The sequence below is a fragment of the Arvicola amphibius genome, chromosome 4 (assembly GCF_903992535.2).
Source record: "Arvicola amphibius chromosome 4, mArvAmp1.2, whole genome shotgun sequence".
Classification (NCBI taxonomy): Eukaryota; Metazoa; Chordata; class Mammalia; order Rodentia; family Cricetidae; genus Arvicola; species Arvicola amphibius.
In genome coordinates, this window is record NC_052050.1 from 107,656,466 (window position 1) to 107,680,318 (window position 23,853).

Sequence of the window (23,853 nt, forward strand, 5' to 3'; positions counted from 1 at the left end):
TGAGCAGACGGGAGCTCCCGAGTGGGGTGTGATGAAGAGAGAGCGAAAAAACTGCAACGCCGGACTCGCGCGGGCTGTGGGCGCAGGGGAGCCAGGAGGTCAGAGCAACCCCAGCTGTCAGCCGGGAACAAAGGCCGGGGAGAGAGCAGGACGGGGCGCCGGCAGCACGGGCCAATGAGTGGCTGCGACGCTGGCCCCGCCCCGCCCGTGCCCCGCCCCGCCCCGCCCCGCCCCGCCCTCGGCTGGGGACCTGGCGCTGAGGCCAGCGCGCCCGAGCAAGCGGGCGGGCGCGGGCCGGCTACGACGGGGTTCCAGTCCGAAAGTTTCTCTGCCCTTCTGCTGCTCCTGGAAGCGGGACTTGAGCGCTGGGTCCAGCAGTTCTACAGAAAAAGAGACAGGGACACAACACAAAATACACCGAAAAATCAAAATCTGCAGCCATTTGCAGCTAACCCCAAGGCTCAGGAGGACAGACAGGTAAGGTGCGGGTACCCGGGGTCCTGTTCCTCCCCCGCGGAGTGTCTGCAGCCGTGCCCGCGGCCCAGACTCAAAGAAAGCTGCGCTCCCCGCAGTATGCCACTTCGGGAGTGCGTCCGCTCGTCTGTCGGTCTTTGTCTGTCCGTGCCTGCGTCTGTCTAGGTGTCTTTGTTTTTGTACGTAACTGTCGGGTGCGCGGGGGCGGGGGGGGGGCGGGGGTCTTCTCCCCTGTCACTGCGTGTGTTGCTCATCTGACCCCAGCTGGGGGAAATGAGGTGCGTCAGTCAATCATTCTGTCTTTGTCTCTGTCAGACGTGTGTGTGTGTGTGTGTGTGTGTGTGTTTCCTCCCAAACCTGAATTTGATCTTGGAGACATGTGTTAGGTAACATGAATGTGGAGGTGAAGAATTGAGAGGTGAGGAAGTGAGATCACAGGCACTGAAGCCCCCGAAAGAGGATCCAGCGGTTGGGGACTGGCTAGTGAACTTTACCTTGCGAGTGGAACTTTGGAGGTGCGTTGTGTCTCTCTGGAAGGAAAAACAAGTAATAAACTTGTACGGAGGGGCACACAGGCTTCAATCCACTCCTTCTCCACAGCGGTCAGCCCCCCCCCCCCCCCCCCCTCGCCGCAGCTCAATCTGCTCTAGCTTAACTCAGTAGCAACAGGCAACCAAGATCCAGGTGATGGTTCCTTTCCTGCTCCAAGGGGAAGCGATTAAACCGTGGGTCATGAAAGTATTCTGCTCGCCCTTGGATTGCCAGGCCTGGGGAAAGCGCTGCAGACCTGTTGGCTTCAGTCCTCAATTTCCCAAGCACAAGGGATGTTTAGGAATCCAAGCACCTATGCTTTCTGCCTTCAGCCTTTCCACACTGCCCTCAGCTTTTCCACAAGGTCTTTGAGCTGCTGTTCAGCCAATAAGGTGTGCCACGTTCTGGGGAGCCCTCACCGGGGCTTCTCCAGCACAGGGCTTCTCCACCACAGGGGCTCCGCATTTTCCTGGAAGCACAATCTATTTAGAGTCTCAGAGCCCATCCACAGAGAGATAAGCCTCCTGCATGCAATTCTTCCAGCATGCAGACTCTGGCTGCTGGTAGGGGCATTTGAGGGTTTGTAACCTGAGCTTCCTTCAAGTTCAAAAACAATTTTCTGCAGGAAGGCTGAGGGAAAATGGAGGTGTTTGAAAGGTATACACACATGGGTATTAGAGATAGCTTTTATAGGGTCAGAGTGTTCAAGGTTGGCACAGAGCAGAGTGTGGGCAGGAGTCTGTGGGCAGAGAATACACCCTAATCAGGCATGGTCCACACCTTGTATTTATCCAGCCCTTTCTTCTGACTATTTTCTGTGCATCATAGACATTATCTCATTTGTTATCTCCTTTATCCTCACAGCGTAACTACCAGGTTAGCATAAGATATGATTTACTCTGTGTCTGCCAGGTAAGAAACTGAGGCACCAAAAGGGAAGGGTATTCCCCCAGGTCCCATAGCTAATGAGGTCCGAAGAACAAGCTCTCACCTGCTAGAGGTGAGAAGAAAAGTCTGGAAAAAAGAAAGAAGAGCATCTTTCTAGGGAGCTTCTCTGCAAGCGGAAGGACCAGACATTCGCTTTTGTTCAATATTTTATTTTTAATATTTTTAGTATTTCTACCAATCTTGGTGCACTCTGCAAGGCAAACCTGCTTTAACAATTCAGTTTGTGCACTTCCGTGACTGAAGGAGATGACCTGGTCTGTGTCTATCTACCTACGACGGTTGGCAGGCGCTGAGGCAGAAGAAGTGTGCTGGGTGGAGTGGGCTGGCTGTGCCAGTTCTCTGAGTGTGAGAGTGCACAATTGCCATGCAGTGTTAAGAAGCCACGTGTCTGCATGGATGGGTGAAGAAGTAGATGGGCTAAACTAGATAAAAATGGCCTGCTAATCTTGAAAACTTATTTTTATGTGTTGCACTTGTTTAACATTCATTTCACAAATTTTTGTTGGATGCTACAAAATGCAAAAGGCTCTGGGACCTGCAGTGAAGCTGAGGAATGAATATCATAGGCTGGAGATATAGTTTATTGAAAGAGTGCTTACTTAGCATGCAGGGGCTCTGGCTATGAGCCTTAGCACTACACAAACCTTCATATGATGGCACAGGATTATAAACAAACCTTGTCCGGGTGGTGGAGATAGAAGGATCAGAAACTCAAGGCCAGTCTTGAATATAGGATGTTCAGGATCAGCCTGGGCTACTGGAAACAATCTCAAAAGCAGAAAACAACTAAAATGTACAGTGAATAAACTAATGATAAATAACCAACTTTTAAGCAACTTATTGTCACCTCATGTGTGAACAATATTGTAACACAGTTTAACACCCTCTACTGAGTGCTGTCAGACCATTGCTTTAACCACAGGGATCTGCCATTGTGGGATAGCCCCTAACCCATCTTTTCCTTAGGTTCAGCTTTCATACCTTCTTCTGAGATATTGCTTCCATTTGGAACTGTTACCATAGCTTCCCAAGAACCACCGAGTTTCTGAGACAGAGACCATACAGTGAATCCCAACTCAGGGTATAGCGTCTGGCTGCTTGGACTAGGCCCTTAGTGATTTCTCGTTTAGAGAGTGTTAGCAAAGCGGGCTGGTCAGGAGCTCTGGTTCCGGGGTAGATTCCTACATGGCACACTTCACAAGACCCTCACTTCCCTTGCTATAAGGCTCTACCTGGACAAGCTTACTCCGTCCCAGGCCCTGGTCCTAACAGTTTTAAGAAACAAGAAAACCCTCACTTTACCTACTGTCTCTTTTTGTTTATCAAACCACTAAAGCCCATGTGGTAGGAGGAGGTACTAGACCTGATTGAGACCTGGGGTCTGGAGTTTGTACCTTCATAGCTTCAGGTCAAGTAGTTGCAGAACAATGAGGAGGGTTTTTTTTTTTTTTTTTTTTAAAGTTTTCAACTGCCTGGGGACTCTTCAGTCCATTTACATCTTAGTTCTTTGAGTTTGCCTTTGAGTGGGTCTTCTTGCTGCTGCAGTTTGGACACTCTGGGGCTTCTCTGAGGGCTGTGAACTAACTGCTGCTGTTTGGCCGAGCTTTATCCAAGGCCAAGACTAGCTTCCCATGCCATGTTCTTAGCATTGTCGTTCATTACGTCTCCTATTGTGCTGGCCACATATGCTCTCAAGGGCCCATGGTCATTGCCATTTCTCTTTGCAAGATCATTACTCAAGCTTGAAAACCTGCATTTCATTATTATTTGTTTGTTTAAGAATTGTTTTTGAGACAGGGTCTCGTGTAGGCCATGCTGGCCTGAAATCATTATGTAACTAGGAGTGACTTTGAATTCCTGTTCCTTTCAGAGTACTTTGATTATAGGCACATGCCTGAATTCAGTGTGAGGGATCAAGCCCAGGTCTTCACGCATGCTCTACAAACTGAGCGATGCCCCAGCCCTTATTTTTACCGTTTGTTAAATGTCTTGTCTGGGTGAGGTGCTAGAGAAATGAGCGAGACTTTTGAAAAAGTGACCTAATCCTTGGAGGCTAAAGTTGGTGATGGGAGTTAGAAAGAGAACCTAGCATTTACAAATTAATGACAGTCGCACTGAAAATGGGGTCACACTGTCTTTAACACAACAGTTGCATCAAGATGGAAGTGAACTGGAGATGCCAGAGAGGAGGCAGGCAGGCAGGCGCTCAGTCTGGAAGATGAACCTGAGTGAGATGTAGAGTAGGTAGAACAGTTATAGGTAAGGTCAGTCAGTCTTCCATGTCGTAGCTGAGAGCTGGAAAGAACCCTCTGGGGAACCTGCCACCTCCCTCCTGGCAGGTGAATGAAAAGTGGTGGGTACTGTCACCGGTAGGCCTGCAGCTTGGCGGGTGACTGTCTCTGGTAGGCCCACAGCTTGGCAGGTGACTGTCTCTGGTAGGCCCACAGCTTGGCAGGTGACTGTCACTGGTAGGCCCACAGCTTGGCAGGTGACTGTCTCTGGTAGGCCTGCAGCTTGGTGGGTGACTGTTTCTGGTAGGCCCACAGCTTGGCGGGTGACTGTCTCTGGTAGGCCTGCAGCTTGGTGGGTGACTGTCTCTGGTAGGCCCACAGCTTGGCAGGTGACTGTCTCTGGTAGGCCCACAGCTTGGCAGGTGACTGTCTCTGGTAGGCCTGCAGCTTGGCAGGTGACTGTCTCTGGTAGGCCTGTAGCTTGGCGGGTGACTGTCACCGGTAGGTCGGCAGCAGCTTGGTCCCCAGAGTTACTCCTCTAAGGTTTAGGGGAGTGGGCAAGAGACCTTGGCTAAACTCAGGCCTGGCTGGGCTGGCCTGCTAGACTCTTTAGCAGAGTCATTTCTGTAGGCGGCTGCTACCTCCTTTGATAGTTCCAGAGCACTGCTGAGGAGTTTGGGAGGTCTTACCAACCGAGAACCTGGAAGTAGACAACTGCCTCAGAAACAGCAGCTTATGTTAAGACTCATTGAGTGGTTTGTGTTGTTGTTGTTGTCTTTTGACTTTTATGGGATAGGATCTTGTGTAATCCCCAGAGTTGGCCCTGACCTGTCTGTGGAACCGAAGATGATGTTGAAGTCCTGCTCCTCTTGGGCCAGCACAGGTCTTGGGCCAGCACAGGTCTGCTTTTCAGCGCACCCAGACTCCCCCAAACAATTATTTTACAGATCTTTTTTGGGCATAGAAGCTCCACTTTAAAAGAGGACTTCCTGTTATTGTCACTGAAAACCTCCCATTGCCCTATGCTGTTCCTTTACCCTCTGGCAGGTGAGGGAAAAGTCAAGGAATTCACCCAGGGTTTTCACCTGAGTGTTGAGCCCGAAACCCAACTGACTCGAGTCCTCGTTGCAGCATAGTTATGAGGTTATTGGAAGTCATTGATGTTTATTTTCTTCTCCTTTTGAGGGGAGGGAGTAGTACTGGATATAGAACCCAGGGCCTTGCCTGTGTTAAGACTGTACTTTAGCCTGGAGCTAGTCTCTCAGGCCCTGGCCTTATGAATTAAACAGATGTAGGCTCCCTAAGTTATTGACAAAAGCATAATAAACAAAGAAAGAAATGTCTTTAAAATTTGGGCCAGCAGGATGGTTTAGTAGGTAAAGGTACTCGCCACCAAGCCTGGCTACCTGGGTTTCACATGGTGGAGGGAGAGAACTGACTCCCCCTACAAGGTACCCTTGGCCTCATAGCATGTATGCCCCCAACAAACTAACAAACAAACAAATGTGGTGAAATTTCTTAACTGTAAGAGCTCCGCTACTCTAATAACTATTGTAAATTGAGGATGATAAAGACCTCAGTTTTTTTTTTTAGCTTTATTGTGCTTCTCTTAACTCCTCCCTGCTATATATGTATATGTCATGTATCTGTTAAGCTTAAATCAAGCCAGGAAGTAGCTAGGAATAGGATATCTGTTCGCGGTTTACTTTAAAGAATGACTTTAATGTGTTAGATTTCTCTTTAAAATTAGTTAATTTATGACATTTATTGATGAGTCCACTTTAGAATAAATGCTTCTTTCAGAGAAGCTACATTAATCATACGTAACTGGCCTGGCAAGATGCATGTTTTACCTATTTTACCTTGGACATAGCAGCTAAGTTCCAGAATAAAACATGGCCACAACTTCTTTGCTGTGAGTCAACACCCTGTGTGGATCCAGACTCCACAGTTTATCAGCCATGTGGGCTCCCCCAGTTGAGGGTGGAGTGCCTTAGGAAGAAAGCGTGGGCGGGAGAATGGAAGGAGATGGCGTAGAGAGGGGATTGTCCCAATCAATACAGTAGAAGTCTAATTTTCTTACTAAGTCACAGGCTAAATTGTCACCTACATAGATGTGATGTGGGTTATGTCCTCTACCTGGAACAAAGGCTGCCCCCTGCAGACCACCAATGGCTTTGCCTTGTCACACTTGGAGATGACTGCCCTCTCTCTCTCTCTCTCTCTCTCTCTCTCTCTCTCTCTCTCTCTCTCTCTCTCTCTCTTTCTCTCTCTCATCCCCCCTCCAATTTATTAATTCCCTGCCATTGCCTGCTGCCCTTCTAACATTAGCTTTCCTGTGATACCATGCACAATCTCGCCATGTGACACAAGCCTTCAGTGACTCCCACGATCCTAAGACCCAAAGGTCCACACCCTGTCTTCCTGAGTCGCCACTCCGTGGCAGGACCTGAGGTGTGCTCAGTCAGCCCACTCCCTAACACCACAGAACCTCAATCCCCACTATCCCTAGAGCAGTTTGGGGGTAGCTATGGGTTCTTCACAGCTGCATTTCCTCCCAGGGGAGGATCCAGTCTGGTGGAAACCCCCAGCTTTGAGAAACATACAAGAAAGGGGTCCCTCAAGTAGAGATGAGGTCAGGGATGGGAGTGGCTTTTGCTCTTCGCTTTGAAACCCTGTGTGTGCCTCTCAGCCAGGAGACTTCCAGGTGGCTGGTGCAACCCGTGCCCCAGGCACTCAGGGCAGGGCTGTGTACTTGGCTCAGTGGCCTGCTGGCTTTGGGGGCAGCTTCACTCTCGTTGCTGTTGCAAAGCCATTTGATGCTAAACCACCCTCCTCCTGGCACCCTGGACTGCTAAATTGGTCTCGACTTGCTGTACTTCCACCCACCACCTTAGTCATTATTCGCTGGCAGCGCTCAGAGTGGGTGGAAAGCAGCCGCACATTATATTCCTGCTGTAAAAGGGAGAATTGAGTAGAGACATGCATGGAGTGGGGAGAGAGGAAAGGAGGTAAGAAGGAGCCAAAGGGGGCAGGGAAACAAAGCTGGGGGGTTGCCAGCACCTTTTCCTGGGTACCCCAATGACATTGGGTGGTGGGTGACCCACATGTCAGGGAGATAACACATCTGAGGGCCTACTCCTGCTGGTCTAGGAGGGAAGGGCAGGAGCCACAAGGAGAGACTCCCCCCTACACACACCTCCTATAGCTCTGTTCCCTGAATTCTACGGTATGCTCCTAGGAAGTATTTGTTCTCAGGTGTTAAGATTTAGCTTTACCGCTCTTGTCTTTCCTCCCAGCTGAGATTAGAAGTCCTCTGAAAGAGAACGAGCACCGTGTCCAGTGCTCTGGGCACAGGCTGGATGCAGCTGGATGACTGAGACAGATGGGGGCCAGGCTTATGGTGGCCCTCTGGGTGTCCTGTGCTATCCCAGGCACACAGGAAGAGGACAGTAATGTTGAGGAATCAATCTGAAAGAGCTTGGCTCCTGTTTCAGGGAGGGAAGGAATTACATAAAGACCAGACATGCAGAGAAGCAGAAACCCTCAAGAAAGTCCCCCAAGGCAGAGACTTCCTCCAGGACATGTCTTAGGCCCGGCATTGTTCTGGGGTTTGCAGGAACCAGAGAGCAGCATCTGGGGCTGCAGTAGACCAGACAGAGCACTCGACAGGAGTTACTCTACGTGGCTGATGGCGTGGGTTTGGTCATCTGGGGTAGAGGAACACACTAACCCAAGCAGGCTTGAGAGCTACTGTGCCCCTGGACCCAGGATCCTTCTTTCTTGCCCTCTGCTTCAGCAAGATAATAGCGTGATACTGAGGACAGGAGCCTGGACACAGCTAAAGAGCACTAAAACCTGTCAAGGGAAGGAGACAAGGAGCCCCAGGGCTGCGCCTGACCTTCCACTTGACCCCATCCTGAGCTAGGTCCACCCAGCCCTTGAGCAGCAGGGTCCCGGGGAGCAGTGTTCCAGAAGAGAAGCTGAATATACAGGGCCGCTGTCTTATTGTTGCAGCCTTCAGAGATTTATCCCCGGAGCCCCTGATGGAAGGTGGAAGGGCATCTCAGCAGTCAAGGGGAGGAGGAGGGAGGATTGTACTGGGCTCACATCTTGAGGCAACACCCCCTCTTTACTGATCAAATTCCCCCAGCCTTAATGCCTCTGTGGCGCCAGCAGACAAACCGCACTGCAGGCAGGTGGGGGAAAACAAGAGAAGCCCAGAAGCACACCCCCTCCTCCACCTGCACAGTAAAGGGAGCTGGTTACCCAAGGAGCCCGAGAAGAGTTTCCAGCTGCCTCGGGCTTCTCCCCTGGCCAGACTTGCAGCTGCGCTTGCTCAAAGTCTCAACAGCCACAGTGGCTGGTGGGCAGGTGTGGGCACAGTGGTTGGTGGACAGGTGTGGGCAGCACCCATGGCTTTTCCTGAGCCTTCATCTTCTCATCTACCAGATCAGGAAAGCTGTATGCACAGCCTCCCTGGCCCTTCTAATAGTACCTCCAGGCCTCTGTTGACTTAGAAACCTCCTGCGGGCACTTTTACACAGGACCTATCAAGGATTCAAGTCTAAGTTTCCAAATTGTTCAGAAACTAAAACACCTGCCAGACTTCAAGGATGGAAGAATTCCTAAATAGCATCCTATCCGTAGCACCCGCTTCTTGGCCTGCGCCACCCCAAAACAGTTCTTCCCCAAGTCGCTTCTCCTCTGCTCAGCTCTAAGAAGTCTTAGTTTGGACCCCCAGAGCCCAGCTGGTTTCTGTATAATTCCTTTCTTAAAATCATAGAAGAATGGAGATTCTGGAACACAGGAATATAGACATACATCTAGCATCGAAGCACCCCACCACCCCACCAGATGACAAGTGCACATAACCACGACACCTAACGTGGCGCTCCAACCGTGCCAGGCTGTGTGTCTCCAGAGAGAGTTCCCCGTGCCCAGGCAGCAGCCTGCTGTCTGGCAAGAAATGAGCTCTAAAGACTTATGTACCAACTCTGTGGATCAGGTTGATGTGATGAAAACACAGGGCGTGGAATCAGGCAAATGGTTGGCAAACCAATTGTGATATTAGTTTAATTGTCAAACGACACAGTCTGTAATCACGTGGAAAGAGTCCCAGTGAAGGATTATCTAGATCAGGCCGGCCTGTGGGCATGCTTGTGAGGGATTGTCTTAATTACGTTAACTAATGTGGGAAGACTCAGACTAGAAGTGATATATATATATAATAATCAAAGAAAAAGAGGCCATCAGTGTGAGATGGGGTGAAGAGGGACATGGGAGAGGTTGGAGGGAAGAAAGAGGGGAAGAAAGTGATGTAATTACATTTTAATTTAAAACATTTTAATAAAAGAATAAAAGCGGATGGCACCATTCCCTGGCTTTGGGCCCTGAATTTGAGATGAACAGGCAAAGAGGTCTGAGTAGTAGGCCTGAATGTACTCCTTTTCTGTCTGCTCTTGACCGTGAACATGAATGGCTGATTCGGGGTCCTGCCTTGACGTCCCTCCAATGAGGAACTGGAACTGTGAGCTAAATAACTCTTTCTCCCCGGAATTGATTTTTATCAGTGTATTTTATCACACAACAGCAATGGATCTATGATACCCGGTAGTAGCTAGTTCTGCTGCCTATTGTCTGTCTGTGTGCTGGTGGGCAAGTCACTTGGCCTCTCTGAGCCTCGGTTTGGTATTTGCAAAATATATTGTGCCTTATATAGAATTGCTGTGGGAATCACATGAGCCAGTATAACCAAAATCATGTAAGACAATTTGTTAGTGCCCCCCCATTAGCTTCAAAGGAAGCACAATGCCTGAAGCTGAGTTTTCTGTGTGCGAGACAGGGTCATGAGGTCTTCGTGTAGGTCGAGGAGGGATGGCTTAGGGTGCACAAGCATCTTATCAGCTTACTCTAGTGAAGGAATTAATGTGATGGCCTGACTGGAGTCAGTGACAACAAACTGTGACAGGAGTAATTTCTACTTTTGTCCCCTGGTCTCCATCTCACTTGTCCCTTTGACTAGCTTTAATGTCAGACTACCTGCAGAGGGATGCTGGATCATCAGCTGGCATTATTCTCTTGAAGTCAGGCCTGAAAATTAGTTTCTTGCTCAGAATGGTAGTACAGAATGCCTAGGAGAGACAGCGGATAGGAGAATAGGGTCAGGGACCATGCACGCCAGCTGGGCTTCCTTGCACTCCACCAAAGTCCAGGTACTCCACATCTCAGGGTGTGGAAAGTCCCAGGGCAGGGAGAACTATATCCCAGTTGGCCATTTTCCGGAATGGGAGTCACTCTCCTCATCTCCTCCAGCCTCCTGCTTCAAAGTCAATGGCTTTCCCAGCTGCCTAGTTCTGGAATGATGTTGGCATCTAAGGACAGGAAGAAAAACAAATACAAGGGAACTTCTCATGTGTTCTTCCGATGGAGATGGCCCAAGTCTGGCTGAGTCTCCCCAAGAGAAAGCAAAGCATGGGACGGTTCAATCCTGCACTTGGGGAAGACGAGAAGCTTGTCTCAGCCTAAATAGCATTAGACAAAGTCAGGCGGAGGCAGACTGAGTGGGCCAGGAGAAGCTGCTTCTATTGGGGACACATTTTCCTACCAAGGAAACATCCAAATGCTCCCACAGGAAATGTGTAGGCTGGAGTTGAATGCACCATCCAGGAGGGCTCTGTATTGCCTTCAGTCTCCTCCTTGGCCACCCCACCCTTAGCCCACTCCGTGCGCACAGGGGAGGCAGTTTTCCCTGGTGAAGGTGTAGCTGTGTGTTGAGGAGGCTCCTTTGGAGGTATACAGCTGTTAACGTGTCCACTCTTGGGATCTGATGTGAGACCCTGCACTGTCCAAGTACAACAACCGTTCCCTAGCATGCTGGTGTCCACCAGGGGGAGGGCGGTGTCCCTAGCCTTGCTGGAACGGCTGGAAGAGGGATGTCATGGCTGGTTGCACACGCTAGTTTGTAGAACCTTTGATTCTAGAGCGAGGCGTGAGGACCAGAGAGCCCTAGGAAGCCCAGGCATTTCCCTGTAGGCGCTCTCACCCCTCCTGCTTCAATTGTAAGTGATTCGGTGGTGGGAACCACCCACCTGTGGGCAGAGTTCAAAGATTGCCCTCTGCACAGTCCCAGGGATGACTATTAAACTCCCACTTGACCTTGCTTCAGAGAATTCCAAGCTGAGGAGAGATAGGAAACTTGTTAATGAAGCCCAAGGCAGCCTGGAATTGTATCTTACTCTTTTTTTGGGCTGCCTGCCAGAAGTCAAAATCATGGTGCTACCTTGAGGTCTCTGATCAAGATGTCTCCACCCAGAAAGGCCTGGGAAGTTGTACCCCAGCATAGAAACATGAGGAGATGGCAGCAAGCCCATTGTCCACCTTTCCCTTCCCTGCTTTTTGCCAACCACTGCAGGCTCCAGGACACAGGGACCTGGAGGCGGGCAAGGATCTCCTGGGAACTCCCAATTGTGGGGCTGCTCTAATTGCAGTGCTGGTCTCCTGGCCTTGCCCAGACCTGTGTTTCCCAGGCAGCTGGACCAGTAAGGGAACCCCCACTTTTAGCAGCCACCTTGCTTGGTCTTCTTGCTGAGAGGGGCTTTCTCCATCTGAGACTTGACAGGTAAGTCCATTTCTGCCCCCAGTGACAGTAAGGGACCTTCTGGAGGTGTCTGGCACCTCAAGGTTCTGATTGCAGGATTTTCTGGCCATGTGCACCAGATCTAGTATGTGTTCCAGTCAAGCCTGCCGTCCCAGCTTCCTGGGAAACTGAGACACGCCTGGGCTGCAAAGTAAATTCAAGGCCAGCCTAAACCAGCTTATGGAAGCCCTATCTCAAACTAAGAAACACGAAAAGGAAAAGGCGTGCAAGCATCAGATTGAGGTGCAACCTGAGTTCAGATAAGTGGTGTACACATAAGAGGCCAGTCCTTGTCGAACCCCAATATGGAAACAATCTAATTTTTTTAAAAAAATTTTGATTTATTTATTAAGCATACAATGTACTGCTGGCAAGGAAGGCACCAGATCTCATTACAGATGGTTGTGAGCCACCATGTGGTTGCTGGGAATTGAACTCAGGAGCCATCTCTCCAGCCCGGAAACAATCTAATTTTTGTCCTCCGGCTTCCACATCTACACCTGCTGGCATCCCCCAGCCCCTCCCCCAGGCTGGGGGTGTGGCCTAGGGATAGGGCACTTAACCTAGCTTGCTTGATGACCTAGGCTCTATCCTCCAAACAAGTCTCCACTTGACTTTCCCCTGTTCCCCACCGCTGCCAACCAACTCCTTCTCATTCCTTTTGGCCCATACCACAGAGGTGAGGGGACCATGCGTGCCTTCTGTTCTCCCACCCCAAGACCCAGGAGAAGAGGACACTCTGCATGTACCCTCCTTTAAGCTTCATAAAGGCTGGGGGGAAATTAGGGCTGTAGAGTGGAGGCAAGGGACTAGAAGAGGCCAGCACTCTGCCTGTTACAGTCCAGATGTCAGGGTGGGATTCAACAGAAAGGCCTCTGGCAAGAGATGGATGAGTCTGGCTGGTCTCCACCCCTGGGATTGAGGTACTGTTACCTGCCTGAGAATCCAGGCAAAGCCAGCAGAGGGAAATAGGTGGCTTCAACTGAAACCCTCTGGCTCCATTCTCTGTCCCTGTGGGAGCTATGGGGGTGACTCCCTCCCAAACCTGAAGGGACTTCTCGAGTTCCTTTCCCTGTGAGCCAGCCCTGAAGATGCCACAGTAAACCTGACAGGCAGCCTGTCCTTCGGGAGTTTCTAATCTATTTCTAGATCAGTGATTGCTGAGCACTCTCCAAGTTCTTCTAAACAATGCCTCCTAATCTTTTAGACTAAAGTACTTCCGATACTATCTTTATTTTAGTCAGGTTCTAAAGGATGCAAATGAAGATGTTCTCATTCTTTTAATTACGAAAAGACAGGAAAGAGAACCCAGGGCACCATGAACCTGTGAATCTGGAGAAAACAGGGTATGAAGAATTTGAACCTCAGCAATCCCACTAATGTCTTGAATCACCAAGTCCCATATGTTTTTTGGTTTTTTTTCTTTTTTAAAAAAAGAAAGGAAGGAAGAAAAGAAAAGACAGGAATTAAACTTTTAATTATATGCTGGTCCCTTCACAGATGACATTTCCCTTAATACTGCAAAGCCCTCTAGCCAGGAAGAACATTTAGCTCCAGGTTATAGATAGGAACCGGAAACCTAGCAAGGCCCAAGGCTAAGAGTAAAAGGGACATAAGGGTTACAACTGACCAAGGTGAATAGAGAGGAGGGCACTTAGGAAGGAAACAGGCTAAGTCTGGAGTAGAATTAGGGAAGGGTCTACAGGGATGGGGAAACCTACTGGTAAGGATCAGCCTACAAATGAACAATCAAGCCTGATGCCATTGTTTGTTGGACTGCCACTGAGTTATGTTACCCACAGGCCGCATTTGAGGCATGGCATAAAAGTCAAAGTAATGAATTTTCTACTGCTGTCAGAGGGGGTGAAAACTGCCCCTTTTGAGATGGGATGGGCTCTCCACCTTGCATACATCATGCCTTGTCTAGTACCAAAAATGCATAAGAAACCCAAGGCAGCTAACAGAAAACCCTATCCCCCTAGCTTGAAGTTGACTGATGCTTCAGGTGGGATATAGCCTCCTGACAGCCTGGGGGGACACGGGGGCATGTGTGTGTGTGTGTGTGTGTGTGTGTGTGTGTGTGTATGTGTATGTGTGTGTGTGTGTGCCCGGGGAGGGGAGGTTTGCAAGCTGCCTTTTCAGCGAGGCTCTTATCGCTCTCCAGGTTATCCAAGACTTGGTTCTTTGAGAGGCAGTGATGGAAGGATTCCCAGCTGTGTGGGGGAGGAGGAGATGGGAAGACAGTCCTGCTGAGCTGCCAGTCCAGACAGATGCTTCCCTCCTTCTTTTGGGGAAGAAGCTTGCTAGGCAAGGAGATAGCAGAGCCTTGGGGCCAGAGGGATGTGGGAGTTGGTGTCTGAACTGATACGGTGTGGAGTTGTGCCCAACACACACCTGGCACATGGTTGGTGCCTGTGCCTGAGGGGTGGGGTGGCAGTCTAAGTAGAAGGAAGGAGCCATCAGAACGACATTTCTTCAAGCTCTACATTGATTCTTTTCTACTTGGATGACTGAAGTCTGCCTGCCCCAAAGACGGCACTGATTTAGCCAAGCAGCAAGGAAGAGTCAAGAAGCTGGGGTTACTGAGGATGAGACTCAGATAAAAAGCACTTGCTTTGGGGGTACATCCTCAGCAGCACAGAGAGGTAAACAAAGTCAGGGTAAGCAGAAAGGGGCTATCTGAGGAAGGGGAAGTCCAAGAGAGTGAGCCATGGGATTTTGTCTCTGACCTCCACTCCTCACTGACCATGCTCAGAACTATGACTTCCAGCCCTGTACTGACTGCAAAAACAGTTAAAGTCCCTGACTTTGGTAGCTCTAAGCCCAGTGAGGAGCTGAGCTAGAGATGTGAAAGCAATCTAGGCAAGAGATGGTGTGTAGGAATACAGAGCCTTGGCTCGCTTTTCATCCCATGTAGCGCTGGACACATTACTTAGCCTTTTGGTGCATCTGTTTCTGAAAGATTATTGTGAGTAAATTTTTAAATAAAAAAGGCATTGGAGTGTTTATACTTGTGAGATAAAAGAAATATACATATACATCCAGAAATGTGTGCAGGACACGAGTGACAAGTTCTCGTATGAATAGAACAATCGCCAAGTCGTGGGGGCTTTAGCTGAATGTGGCGGTACACTCCTGTAATTCCAGCACTCAGAAGGGAGTGGCAGGAGAGGCAGGGAGCTTAACTTCCTTCCCAGCTACCAGTGAGTTTGATGCTAGCCTGGTCTACATGAGACCCTGTCTCAAAATGAACACAAAAGAGACAAGAGTTTTAAAATTAAACAAGACCAGACTGGTCTTTCCAAGTTGCTAGCACGATGACTTCCTTAAAAGTCTATTTATCTATCTATCCGTCCGTCCGTCCATCCATCCATCCATCATCCATCTATCTATCTATCTATCTATCTATCTATCTATCTATCTATCTATCTATCTATCTATCTATCTATCTAATGTGTGTGTCCACCAGAAGAGGGCATTAGATCCCTTGGGACTACAGTTACTGATGTTGTAAGCTGTCATGTAGGTGCTAGGAATTGAACTCAGGACGTTTGGAAGAACAGCTAGTGCTCTTAAATGTGGAGTATCTCTCTAGAGCTATGGAAAGAGGTAACTTTTATCTCTCTCTTCCCAGCAGAATCACACCATGTACTTCTTTGCAGGTGGCTGATGCTGTTGTATATAGGAGCCCCTCTAGTAATCTCCTTACTCTCTGCTCTATGAATGTACCCATCTACTAATAATAGGCATTTAAGTTTCTAGACTTTTCCACATGGGGACTCATAGCATAAAGCTGCTAGGACTCTTAATGAGTGACCACCTCTCCCAGTGTATGTAGGAATGGAACCGCTGGGTCTATGTTCAACTTGAATAGATGTTCTGGCAGCATGTCTAAGGTTGGCCAAACACATCTGTAGTGTTGTTAACAGTGGATGAGTTTCACATCTTCTTCATCCTTGTCAACACTTGGTATTATCAGGATTTTGAATTTTGCCATTCTAGTCATTATCTAGAGGCCATTACTTGTGACATTAGCTCATATGTTTCAGATAACTAAGCATGGTGAAAATCTTTCTTAGCCATAGTATATACTATTTTACAAATCACTTGTTCATATTGACTGAGGGTGTGGTGTAGGGAGGTGGGTGTAATTGTGGGGGTAGGATTTACCTGACCAGTAAATGAAGGGAAACAATATGCAGACTATCCTGAATGGACACTGAGGGAGGTTCTAGATCCACAGATGAACTTGGTTACTGCTTCTGCCCTTTACAGTGTAGAAAGCCTTTGACATTTACTGTGTCATAGATCCTCATTTTGTGTCTATGGGGTCACCAGGTAACAATAAAGAAAGGGACTCAGGGCATTGAGAGGCTTGGCCAACAAGGTCTGGCATGAGGAAGTAAACAATAATTTTCCCACATCGTTTTTAAAGCCACACATCCCAGTTCTTACCTGTAATCCTGACTGCTGAGTCAGGAGATGGAGGAAGGAGGATGGGTAGCTTGAGGCTAGCCAGCTCTACCTATGGAGACCCTATTTCAAAAGAGTAGTCAAGCACCACTTACTGATTCATGATTTCACAGAGAGCTCTTGTGAGACTATCGGGTCTGAGACTGGATGAGGTGAGTTGTGGAGGTCGGCAGGTGATAGTGACGGAGTGTGGAAATCTGTGCTCCAAATGACCTTTGTGCAGAAAGTTGGAGGCCGGGTAGCAAGCAGGCCATCCTCTAAGATGTCAGCGCTATTCATTGAGCAGAAGATTGTAGGGGTCCCGAAGTAGGGGGTGAGAGATGATGTGATACATGCAGAAGAGACTGTCAAAGGTGGCTGGGTTTTCGGAATGCAGTCCACAGATCAGTCAGTGTATAACGTACACACATGTCTGCAGAACACATCTTTGGAGTTCTTCATTCTCTATTCCTCACCCAGCCCCTCAAAAGCAAAAAGTGTAATTTTTTTAAAACTTTCTCATCTAATCTTGTGATTAAAACCAAAACAACAAATTCTTCCCCCTTCAGCTGCTCTTCTGGACTCTGTCTCGGCTGCCTTGGTCCCAGCTCCTGCCATGTGTACACTCGAAAGTCTTTATAGAAGGATCCCTGAGGTGGCTGGCCTTGGCCTTGGTTCCAGCTCCTGTCATATGTACATTCATGAGTCTTTAGAAGGATCCCCAAGGTGGCTGGCCTTGGCCATGGTCAGTGCTCATCCTGTCAGCTTAGCCCTTTCATCTGACAACTCCCTTTCATGTGCCTCAGGCATGACCTTGCACCCACAGTGGGAGACTGCACTTGGTGGTGGCTGAGTGCTCATCAATAACCCTTCCTTCCTCCTCAGAGTGGGTTGGGTCACTGAGCTCTGTACATCTACCCAGGGCACTTTAGGGAGCAGTTGCCAGCCTGCTTGAGAGGAATTGACAAAGGAATCCCTAGAGAGAACGGACTCAGTCAAAGTCATATACCCAGTGACTGGTATTGAAGGACAAGTCTGCCGCTTGGTGTCAAGTCCATTATCATCACTGTTCAGGTTGAGGGCTTAGTGAGATGAGTTGGCGGGTGAACGCACTTGCCATGAAGACTGATACCTTGAGTTCAATCCCTGCAAACCACAGAAAAGCAGAAGGAGAAAACCAACTCTGGAAAGTTGTCTTTGGACATCTCTGCTTGTGCTGTGGCTTGTGTATACCCACACCCATACATCATGGGCGGACTATAATAATATTTTTAAAAAATTAACAAAGAGAGTTTGGGGTACTAGGGGAAGCTCAGTTGGTAAAGGGTTTGCCATGTAAGCATGAGAACCTGTGTTCAATCTCTAACATGCAAGTTTATAAAAAGCAAGAAGCCCATCATGGTGGTATGTGTTTGTTATCCCAGCACTGGGAGTTAGAGACAAAAGAATGCCTAAGACTCACTGACCACCTAGCCTAGCCTGTTTGATGAGACATTATGAAAAAAACCACAGCACCTGAGGAATGATACCCTTGGTTGACCTTTGCCTCTCGTGTACGCCCATGCACATGGACACACACACACACACACACACACACACACAAACAAGAAAAAGGTTGAGCCTCTCAGATTCTCTCAGGTCCCTCTCTATCTTCAGGTTCTACATCTGTTGATTTAACCAATACCTTGGATCAAAAAGATGTAGGGAAAAACATTTGTGTCTGTACTGAGTATGTAGAGACTTTTAAAAAAAATCATGATTCCCTGGGCAATACAATATAACTATTCACATAGCATTTACATTTGAGTGGGTATTACAGTTAATGCAAATATGATTTAAAACCCAGGAGACATCATGAATAGGTTCTATGCAAATATACCACTTTATAGCATGAACTTAATGCTTGAGGTGGTGGCATAATTCTGTAATTCCAGCACTTGAGAGGTTGAGGCAGGAGTAATGTGAATTCAAGCCAGCCTAGACTACACAGCAAGCTCTCAAATGAGATGTAGCCGAGTGACAGAATTCTTGCCTTAAAGAGGAAAAGGAGGGAGAGGAAGATGAAAGGGAAGAGATTTAAGTATCTGCAAATTTGGAACTTTGAGTGGATTCCTGGACCAGTCCCTGCAGTCCAGGGATGGTTTTGTTGTGGAAGAAGCTGGTGCTGACTTGGAAGGTTTCCATTGGTTCTCCTTCTTAAGGAAGTGCAAGTTCCAGACCCAACATGCCCTGTGTACATGCAGAGGAAGCCTGGCCCTAGACATGTAGGATGGGCACAGCATGAGGCCACATGTATAGTGGACATTCAGGGCAGGCAGCTTCTCCTCTGTGGCCTCGACTTGCAGCTTGCAGAGGCTCAATCTTTCCTCCTTTGCCCTAGCCGTGCCAACAAACTCTCAGCGACTTCTCCACACTGTCCTTGTCATCTCATCTACATGGACTCTGTCCTCTGAGAACAGCAAAGGGGAGAGAGAGAATTGAGACGGAAGCGTACCATCCACTTTGAAATGACTCCTAAGTTGCTGCAGTCTCTGGGCCTTCAGAAATGTCTTACTCTGTTTGAGCTACTATTAAAAAATGTTATAGACCCCATGGCTTCCACACAAAAGATATGGTTTTGCCAATTTCTGAGGGCTGAGAAGTTGAAGATGAAGGCATCAGCACACTCAGGGTCCGGTGAGGGTCCAGTTTCTTCTTCATGGTGTGTGTCTTCTTGCACTGTTTCTGTGTGGTAAGGAGGGGGGATAAGGCAGCTTTGCGGGGCCTCTTTCTATAAGGATGCTAATCCCGTTCTTGAGGGCTCTACCTGCATGACCTAACTACTTCCCAGAGGCCCTCCTCCCATTGGTGATTAGGTTTCAGCATGAGTGTGTTTATCTAAATGTATCCCAGCTACCTGGGATTAAGACTGGATTAAGAGGATCATAAACTCAAGTTCTTGCTGGGCTTCAAAGTGAGTCTGAGGCTAGCCTGGGAAACTTCTTAAGACCCCCGCTCAACTAAAAACAAAACAGTGAAAATGTACTGAGAATATAGTCTAGTGCTTAGCTTAGGCTAAATACTAGGTCCAGTACCTCAACAAACAAGGCACCAATAACAAAATTCTAGACCATAGCAAACTACAACCCCCTTTTCTCTTCACATGGTTCCCAAATACACCCAAGCATCTGAAGATGTCTACTGGTCTTCATCCTGAGATTAATGAAGCCATTAGTGATACCACTTGGTTTGCATACCTCCTCCAAAGCCCTTCTCTAGGGATTGTCTCCGGGACTATCCCTGGTGAGTGAGCATAGAAGGATAACTTGCGAAGTATTAAATAAACTAATATATATGGGTCATCACTTGTACTAGATTGCTATGTGAGATACCTACATATGCTAGTATATCATCTAATCTTTAGAAAACAAACCCAGGGTGGTTCTATCAATGGCTTTCAACTGAGGAAAAGTCTGCTCCCCAGGGAATATATGACATTACTTAGAGACATTTTCAAATGTCACAACTTGGGGTGAATGAGTACAAATAGCATCTGGGGATGTTCTAAACTTGCTGTATATGTAGGACTGCTTCTTCTACAAAGCATTATAGTCAGGCATTGTCTGTTGGCAGGGACATGTCAAGACATTTGTCTATAGGTGAGTTCATCACAGAGAGATTTATACAAACCTAACAGTACAGGCCAGTCATTCCACAGGGTTTTTTTTTTTTTTTTGCAATAAAGAGATGTATAAGACTGCTATAAATTGTCTACAGTGAACTTTCTCTTTCTAGGTAGTAGATATCTACTCTAAAGTAGTGATAAAGGTATTGTATAACACACAAGCCAATCTATTAGCTATTAGCCCTTGATATAACAAAGCACCCGATAAAAGCCTTTAAGAAGGGGAGGCTTTATTCTGGCAGGGAGGTGTGGTCTAGGCGTGTGAGAAAGCTGACCACAGGCATCTGCAGTCAGGAAGCAGAGAGAGACGATGCTGCTGCCCAGCTAGCTTTCTCCCTTCTATTCAGCCTGAGAGCCCAACCCACTGAGTAGTACCACACACGTTCAAGGCCTATCTTCCCACCTCGTGTCTCCTAGGTGCTTCTAACCTCGTCAAGTTAACAATGAAGATTAGCCACCATAACAAGTAAAACAGTCATTTACGAACAAGCACTGGGTACCACACATAGTTGTGTGTGTGTGTTTTTCATATAGCAGTGTCAGCAAACCCACTCCAGTGATGTGCCTGCCGCATCTTTACACTATTACAATGTGGTCCAGCATCGACCAAACATTGTTCATGTGGAACATGAAAATATCCAGTCTAATTTCTCAGCATCCCAAAGCTGAGAAACATGCAAATGTAAAAGAGAAAACTTTGGTTCCAAGCAGTTTAGAGGCTTCCCCAAGGCCTTCTGTCAAGGTGGGTCTGGATTCAAATCTACTTCTATGTGATCTCAGAGTCTTCTTGTCTTTTTAGTTAACAAAACACCCCTGTTAAGGACCAGCTTCCCTCTCCATGGGATCTATCTCTGGTGTTTCTCACCAGGCAAGCAAACATCAAACAGTGTCTGCTGAACAGGATCCAGGCAGGCCCCAAAATAATCACTGACCAGCAAAGTCTTTCCCATCAGGTGCTCTGAAGTTTCAGCGACTGGAGTCTGTCCTTTTCCTCCCCAACACTGGAAATCTTTGAGTCTAGGAAGTGACTTTGGCAGCACTGGCAGATCATTGCTAAGAAGCCCATGGCTTCTGAGTCTGTGGGTCCAGTGGGAACCAGGGAAGGCTCCCTCAATGAAGGGTTGGATTAGAATAGGCCCTGACGCTCTGCAGAGATGGTGAAACCCTAGTATCAGGGAGAATCAAGGCTGGGTCTGTGGACCTGTGGCCAGCAGGCATCCTTCAGTGCTCAAGGAGAATCAAGGCTGGTTCTGTGGGCCTGTGGCCAGCAGGCATCCTTCAGTGCTCAGGGAGAATCAAGGTTGGTTCTGTGGACCTGTGGCCAGCAGGCATCCTTCAGTGCTCAAGGAGAATCAAGGCTGGTTCTGTGGATCTGTGGCCAGCAGGCATCCTTCAGTGCTCAGGGAGAAGATAAACAATGACAAGGTCCAGTTTCCGGCTATTTCTCTGATCTCCTATTTCACGAGCCTAGTTTCGCTTTGCTTCCTATAGTTATAAGAATCATCTACCAGTCATCATCTTTAAAGTGTTATGAAGAGCTGGGGGCCTAGCTCAGTGGTACAGCATTTGTCTGGCACTCTTGAGGCCCTGAGTCCTAGCACCACCCCCACAAGCAACACCGAAGGAAAAACTGCCGGTTAATGAAAGAGGATTCAATGGAGGAAGTGGAAGAAGCGTCTAGGAAGTGCGAGCGGGTCGTGCGTGGTGGAGCAGGTCCCCAGAATGGGCTGCCTGAGGAAGAATGGAGCCTGCTGCAGTATCTGGACCCAAGTTCCTGACAGTGCTTTAAGAAAGTGGCTGCCAAGATTGCCCTGCTCCTCCTCCTCCTCAGCTCTCAGCAGCCATGCATTTTCCTGGTATTTCTTGAAATAACTTGAGTACAGCAGACTGGCCACCCGTTAGAGGGGGGAGCACTTCTGCATTCAGGCGATGTTGCCTTTTATTTCAAGTGTGATCAGTGCTAATGGGGACGTGGGGTCTCAACACACGTGCACACGCCCCTGCGCATGTGGCTGCTGGAGGAATTATACCCATGAATGTGGATGAATGGCCAGGGACAATGAACTCCAGTGAATGAGCAGTTGTAAGGGAGCCTTTCATGAGGCCCGGATGGCAAGTGAACTCCCAAGGAGGGGCCAGCGGGAACACTAACTACATCCAGAAAACCAGAGAGGATGTTTCTGCCTGGCAGAACCAGGCTGCCAGGGGAACCAGAGTCCCTCCAATTAGCAAGATGACTGGGCAGATGGAAGCAGGAAGAAGCACAGCCTTATTGTGTGACACCTCCGAGAGCAGGGCTACTTCTTCCAAAGAAAGGCTGAACGCAGGAGGCAAGCACGACCACGTCTTCTCTGGTGAAACCCAGGGTTAGCTGAGGGGGACAGTGCCTAAGAGAACCGGTCTTTTGACCCCAGGAGATGCTATAAGGCTCTTTCATCTTCTTCCTGTCTCAGTGGTACTTCTGCTTCTCAGTAGGATGAGTTAGGAACAGGATGTTCAGTTTCTGAAGCCACAATTTTGTTGCCTTAACAGCAACCCACGAGCATTTCCTCTGCCTCCTTCTCTTAATCTTTCTGACACCCCTCCTTCCACCATACCCCCACCTCTGCATGGACAGTTTAGCTGGGTCTATAAAGATAAATAAACCAGGGTTAACCTAAAAGGATCCCAAAGGCTTCTAAAGAGTGACACATGGATAAAAAAGCAAGCCACTTTAGAAATATCTGGTTTAATGAGAAAGATAAGACAAAGCAGCAAGGTAAATGTAAGGTTTCCTGGGGCAGGGGGGGTTGTTGACATGAGTCAGGAAGACTAGGCTTTCAGTGGAATACAGGTGTCAACCCTGGAGGTCAGTTGTGCAAGAGATTCTAGGTGAGCCAAGCCTTAGCAAGGTCATGAGGGTGGTATTTGCAAGTGTTATCGGGAGGGTCTGGAGAGGTTTGATGATAGATGAGGGACTGACCAGAACTGGAAAGAGCAAGCTGCTGGGATGTGTCACATACTCTGTAACAAAGTATCTGACAGATCAACTTAAAGGAAAGTGACTTTGGCTCCTGGTTTCCGAGGAAGCAGTCCATTATGGCTGGGAGGGCAAGGCAGCTAGAGCAGTCCCATACACAGTGCTGGCAGCTTGAAGTGGCAGCTGCTATACTGGTGGATTAGGTAGAGTATCAGACCAGAGCCGGAGGCTGGTATAACGCATGGGTTAGCGACTCTTCTTGCTGGACCATAAAATCCCTGACAGATACAGTAAAAGCCACTCCTTTAGAACGGAAACAAAGGTTTACTTTGGCTCCCAGTTCAAGGGTACAGTCTTCTATAGTGATAGAGGCTGGGGCAGCTGGGAACCTTAGACCCACAGGTAGGAAGCAGAGAGAAATGGACGCTGGTGCTCAGATAGCTTTCACCATTTTATGTAGTCCAGGATTCCAGGCCATAATTGTACTACCTATATTCATGGTAGATCTTCTCGGTTAAATAACTAGGTATGGCGGTGCACACCTTTAATCCCAGTACTTGGGAGGCAGAGGCAGGCAGATCTGTGAGTTCAAAGTCAGCCTGATCTGCAAGAGCTAGTCCCAGGACAGCTAGGACAGTTACACAGAGAAACTCTGTCTCAAGAAACAAACGAACAAAAAATGTATCTGGAAAGCCCCTCCACAGACATGCATAGACTTTTGTCTGCTAAGTGATTCTAAATCTTGTTGGCCATTCTTAAACATTAAGGTCTGCAAAGGCCAGCTTGTAGTGGCTAAGAGCATCAGCCAGGCCTCACACCCCAAAGGTTCCACAGCCATCAAGACAGCATCATTAGTTAGGGACCAAGTGTTCAAACACCTGAGCAGGGGACAGCATGTGTTTCCGCCCCAAAGCACAGCTCGGTTATGGAGTGTTGTGAGTAAGAACTGATTTCT

General features: G+C 48.3%; 1 protein-coding gene across 2 annotated transcripts in view; it reads left to right on the forward strand.

Annotated features, from left to right (window-relative positions):
• Positions 1 to 303: 303 nt before the first annotated feature.
• Positions 304 to 23,853, forward strand: part of Lzts1 (leucine zipper tumor suppressor 1) — a 50,100-nt gene continuing 26,550 nt past the window's right edge. The window contains exon 1 of one of the 2 annotated variants that reach the window (XM_038327486.1): positions 304 to 477. The gene's annotated coding sequence lies outside the window, so the exon portion shown is untranslated. Of the gene's footprint in view, positions 478 to 11,724; positions 11,806 to 23,853 lie in introns of those variants that run through there. The other variant, XM_038327487.1, reaches the window with a different exon arrangement.